This window comes from Muntiacus reevesi, chromosome 11 (assembly GCF_963930625.1).
Source record: "Muntiacus reevesi chromosome 11, mMunRee1.1, whole genome shotgun sequence".
NCBI lineage: Eukaryota > Metazoa > Chordata > Mammalia > Artiodactyla > Cervidae > Muntiacus > Muntiacus reevesi.
The window spans coordinates 28,614,427-28,620,398 of NC_089259.1; positions in this window are offsets into that span (position 1 = coordinate 28,614,427).

The following is a 5,972-nucleotide window of genomic DNA, read 5'->3' on the forward strand; positions in this document are numbered from 1 at the left end:
AACATGTCATATACGTAACACTTCATAGCAAGTGAAGTACTTGGGCTCCCTGGGCCTATTTTTTTTTTTTTTTAAATCATATGGTAGTCGAATTTTTTCTGTCTGACATCACTTGACACAATATCCTCAAGATTCATCCCATGTTGTCATGAACAGAAAGATTTCATTCCTATTTATTGCAAAGTAATATTCCATTATATGCCATTATATATTTCAATATATACGTGTGTGTGTGCTAAGTTGCTTTGGTTGTGTCTGACTCTGCAACCCTATGGACTGCAGGCCATCTGGCGCCTCTGTCCATGGGATTCTCCAGGCAAGAATACTGCAGTGGGTTGCCATGCCCTTCTCTAGGGGATCTTCCAACCCAAGGATTGAACCTACATCTCTTATGTCTCCTGCATTGGCAGGCAGGTTCTTTACCACTAGTGCCACCATATAGTGCATATATATATATACACACATACATATACATATAGTGTATATGTATATATGTACACGTATACATGTGTATATGTAGTGTATATTTATTCATTCCCCCATTGATGACACTTAGGTTGTTTTTGTATTTTGGCTATTGTAAATGATACTGCAATGAACACAGAGGGTGCATATATGTTTTCTGATTAGTGTTTTCATATTCTTTGGATAAACACCCAGAAGTGGAGTAGCTGGATCATATGGTGGTTCTACTCTTAATTTTTGGAGGAATCTCCATACTGGTCTCCATAGTGGCTGCATAAGTTTGCATTCCCACCAGCGGTGCATCAGGGTTCCCCTTTGTCTGCCTCCACTCCAGTGGCTTTGATGATGGCCGTTCTGACAGGTGTGAGCTGGTATTTCACTACGGTTCCTAGGCCTGCATGGAGGGCCCTGAGTCCATCATGTGGGAACTTGTGGAGCTCTGTTGTTTGCCACGCACTGGGCTCTGCTGTTGGGGAGTAGATCTGGGTTCATTTCAGTTCAGTTCAGTTCAGTTGCTCAGTCGTGTCTGACTCTTTGCAACCCCCTGAACTGCAGCACGCCAGGCCTCCCTGTCCATCACCAACTCCTGGAGTTTACCCAAACTCAAGTCCATTGAGTTGGTGATGCCATCTAACCATCTCATCTTCTGTCGTCCCCTTCTCCTCCTGCTTTCAATCTTGCCCAACATCAGGGTCTTTTCAAATGAGTCAACTCTTCACATCAGGTGGCCAAAATATTGGAGTTTCAGGTTCAACATCAGTCCTGCCAATGAATATCCAGGACTGATCTCCTTTAGGATGGACTGGTTGGATCTCCTTGCAGTCCAAGGGACTCTCAAGAGTCTTCTCCAACACCACAGTTCAAAAGCATCAATTCTTTGGTGCTCAGCTTTCTTCACAGTCCAACTCTTACATCCACACATGACCACTGGAAAAACCATAGCCTTGACTAGACGGACCTTTGTTGGCAAAGTGATGTCTCTGCTTTTTAATATGCTGTCTAGGTTGGTCATAACTTTGCTTCTAAGGAGTAAGCGTCTTTCAATTTCATGGCTGCAGTCACCGTCTGCAGTGATGTGGGTTAGGAGAGAGATGTCCGAGGCTTCCTTCATAAGAGTTAAAACAGGGACTCGGTTAAGCGAAGGCTGAAAGGCATGTGCTCTTTCAGTCCCACCTTCATCATTCAGCGTGCTGTCAGTGAGACTCCTGATGGCACTTAATTGCATGTAAGGACACTTCTTATTTATAAATGCAGGTCATTGTACACCTATTTTTAAAAATTTATCACTGTCAACTTCCATTACTTTTTCCATAATTCTCTCCAGCATAATACTCTACATTCAATAGATTTTCAAGAAACATTGGCAGGAACTTTTTTGTCTCTGACATTCATTCACATATCATATTCATATAAGAAACATTTATTAATTTTGACTTGATGTTACGCACTGTACAAGTGGGACAGGGTGGATACAGCTGGAGGTAAAGAGTCATAAAGACACAGTTTCCATTTCTAAGGAACTGATTGTTTCGTGGGGAGCAGAACACGAATGCAAAATTGAAGAGGAATGTGCTTCGCTCCCCATCTTTCTTGCTACCCAATGTCATTTGCTACCCATCATATTTGAAAATTGAAAACAGGAGAAGGGGACGACAGAGGATGAGATGGTTGGATGGCATCCCTGACTCAATGGACATGAGGATGATGAGCAAGCTCCGGGAGATGGAGTGAAGGGAAGCCTGGCGTGCTGCAGTCCATGGGTTGCAAAGAGTCGGACACAACTGAGCCACTGAACAACAACAGCAGTTCTGCTGACCAACATCCTTTGCTACCTGACATTCTTTGTTACTGTCCATTCTACTTCTGGATATAAACCTTAAAAACTTTAATACGTATGCACATCGTAAGATCCAAGAATATTCATTGCACAATCTGTAGTATTAGTGAAAACCCAGGAGTGGGATGATGTTATAATAAATACTCAAAAATGCAGAAGTGGCTTTGGAACTGGATGATGAGTAGAGGCTGGAAGAGTTTTGAGGTACCTGCTAGAAAAAGCCATCATTGCTATGAACAGAACATTTGGGTGATTTTTTTCTATTTCTTTTTTATTTTTTAAATTATGAAAGTATGATAACACATTTACAGGAGACTTGGAAAATACAGAACAAAGTTACATATACTTCTCCTATATATTACAATTATCTTAAGTAATATTTTATAATAATTTATCTAAAATTAAGATTTTTAGTTGAAGTTTCAATACCAAACTCTCAAAAATTAATAGAATGACTATTCAGAAAAGTAGAATGATATAGCAGACCTGAAAAGCACCATGAATCAATTCAACGTAATTAAGATTTATACAATTTTCACACAATAGTAGTATACAAATTCTATTCAAGTTCATTAGGGGTGATTCTGATGAGATGTAGCCGCTGCTGCTGCTAAGTCACCTCAGTTGTGTCGGACTCTTGCAATCCCAAGGACTACAGTCCACCAGCTCCTCTGTCCATTGGTTTCTCCAGGCAAGAATACTGGAGTAGGTTGCCATGTCCTCCTTCAGAGGATCTAAGACACAGAGGAAGCCTAAATCTTCTTAAGTACTTCTGAACAGAATGTTGGCAGAAATCAGGATGGAAAAAGCCATTCTGATGAAGCCTTAACTGGAAACGAGGAACATTTTATTGGACAGTGGAGGAAAGGCTGTCCTCCTAAAGTGGCAAAGAACTGAATTGTGTTCACGTTGTTGTGTTTTATGGAAGTTAGAACTTGCAAGGAATGAAATGAGATATTTAGCTGAAGCAGTTTCTAAGCAAAGAGTTGCAAGAGTAGCCTGATTCTGACTCTTCAGGATAAAATGTGAAAAGAAAGAGAAATGACTCAGATGAAATTGTTAATAAAAAAAGAAATAGAAATTAAAGATTTGGGAAAATCTCAGTGGTGCTGGAGAAGACTCTTGAGAGACCTTGGACTGCAAGGAGATCTAACCAGTCAATCTTAAAGGAAATCAACCCTGAATATTCATCAGGAGGACTGATGCTGAAGCTGAAGATCCAATACTTTGGCCACCTGATGCGACGTGCTGACTCATTGGAAAAGATCCTGATGCTGGGAAAGATTGAAGGCAGAAGGAGAAGAAGGCGACAGAGGATGAGATGGTTAGATGGCATTACTGACTCAATGGATGTGAGTTTGAGCAAACTCCGGGAGACAGTGAAGGACAGGCAAGCCTGCTGTGCTGCTATCCATGGAGTTGCAAAGAGTCAGACACAACTGAGCGACTGAACAACAGCAGTGTCCGTGTCAGAACAAATGAGAAGTGCCGTGTAGGAGAGGACACCAAGGATGGGTCCAGGCAAGCCTTCGATAAAGAGATTTATTCCGCCATCTCCATGGAAACCAGGAGTTCTTCTCCAAGACGATGGGAGACTAACTCTCCTTTCCCTCCAAACTGATTCAGAGGTCATCAGGGGCGCTGCTTCCATCACAGGCCTGCCTTTAGGGTGGGAGAGAGCAGCAGGGGCTGCTGGCACCTACTGGAGCTCAGGGGGACCCACCAGCACCGCCTGGCATCATGTGTCTGCAACCTGCACTCGGGCATGGTGCTCCTCAGCGGCCCCAGGTGCGGGCAGGTGCAGCTGAGGCACGGGCAGCAGACTTCGGCAGCATCCATGCTGTGCCCAGGGAGTGCACCCACCCTGGGGGTATGACTGCCTCCACCTAGGTTTCGAAGGACAGGACCAACCACCCCTGTGGAACCACAGGGGTGGGACTGTCACTCCTTCCTTCTTTCCTGTCTCTCCTCTCTGAACTGGGAGTGTGTGTCCTGTGCCCCTCCTACCATTTTGTATTTTGGAAGCACATGGCAGGTTTGGTTTCACAGACACACAGCTGGGGAATGTGCCTCAGGATGAATCTTACCCTGAGTCTCACTTATATCTGATTTACATGATATTTGGAGGAGACTTTGGACCTTTGAGTTGACATATGAGTAGGACATGAATTCTGGAGGGTCCACGTGGACTGCTACAGGCTTTATTACAGCTGTAATAAAGATTTCTTAAAGCCCTTATTCACCCTCATCTCTGTCCCTTTCCCCCTAGCTTACCAGTTACCTGTTCTCACTATCTGAAAGTGAAGTTATTATACAATGACATGAATATTTCTGTCCCACCTCCCCAGGTCATGTGTTATAATCCTAACCCCCGATGTAGTGGTATGTGTTTAGAGGTGGGGCCTTGGGAGGCAATTAGGTCATTAGGGTGGACCCTTCGTGAATGGGATTAGTGCTCTTTTTGAAAAAGACCCCAGAGAGCTCCCTCTCCCTTTCTGCCACATCAGGACACAGCAAGAAGACAGTTGTCCATGATGAGAAGTCTCACACCAAATCTGCTGCTCCTAGCTTGCAGAACTGTGAGAAACACATTTCTGTTGTTGATAAGCCATCCAGTCTATGGTTTTTTGTTACTAGCCTGAATGCACTAAGACATCAACATAAACCTCCATCGATAGGAAATGGAAGAACTGTACTATATCGTTACAGCAATTAAAATGAGCTAACTTTACATTTGGGCTTCCCAGGTGACGCTAGTGGTTAAGAATCCACCTGCCAATGCAGGAGACATAAGAGATGTGCATTTGATTCCTGGGTCGGGAAGATCCCCTGGAGGAGGTCATGGCAACCCACTCCAGTATTCTTGCCTGGAGAATCCCATGAACAGAGGAGCCTGGCAGTCTATAGTCCATAGGGTCACAAAGTGTTGGACACGACTGGAGTAACTTAGCATGCATGCAACATTACATTTATAAACATGTATAAACCTCAGAAATACAGTGGTGAACAGAAAAAGGCAATCTTGAGAAAGCATAGTATGTGACATTTATATAAAGCTTGAAAACATGTAAAACAATATTATAGAATGCCCATAATAGAGGTATATATATATAGTAGTAGGAAAAAACATGCATCTGAAAAAATAATCAAAATCAGGATGTGGCGGGTACAGGTGTTGTTATGCAACTTTATAATTTTCATGAATGTTTTACATGTTAAACAAAGCACAGCTGAAATGCTTATCAGCTTGGCACAGATCAAGATGGAAGACACTTTACGAAACTTAGGTAATCCAGACATCCTCAACCCTTCTGGCACCAGAAACTGGTTTCGTGGAACACAGTATTTCCATGGACCAGGAGGCGGGGGATGGCTTTGGGATCATTCAAGTACATTACATTTATTGTGCACTTTATTTCTATTGTTATTACATCAACTCCACCTCAGATCATCAGGCATTAGACCCCACAGGTTGGGGACCCCATTGTAATTGCCGTTCTACTTCATGTCATTGTAATTTCACTTTCAGATAGTGAGAACAAGTAACCGGTGAGCTGGGGGGAAAGGGACAGAGATGAGGTTGAATAAGGGCTTCTAGAATTCTTTATTACAGCTGTCTGTGAGGGTTTTCTGGAAATTTGAGGTGAGGTTTGAGACAGGAAGGAGGCAG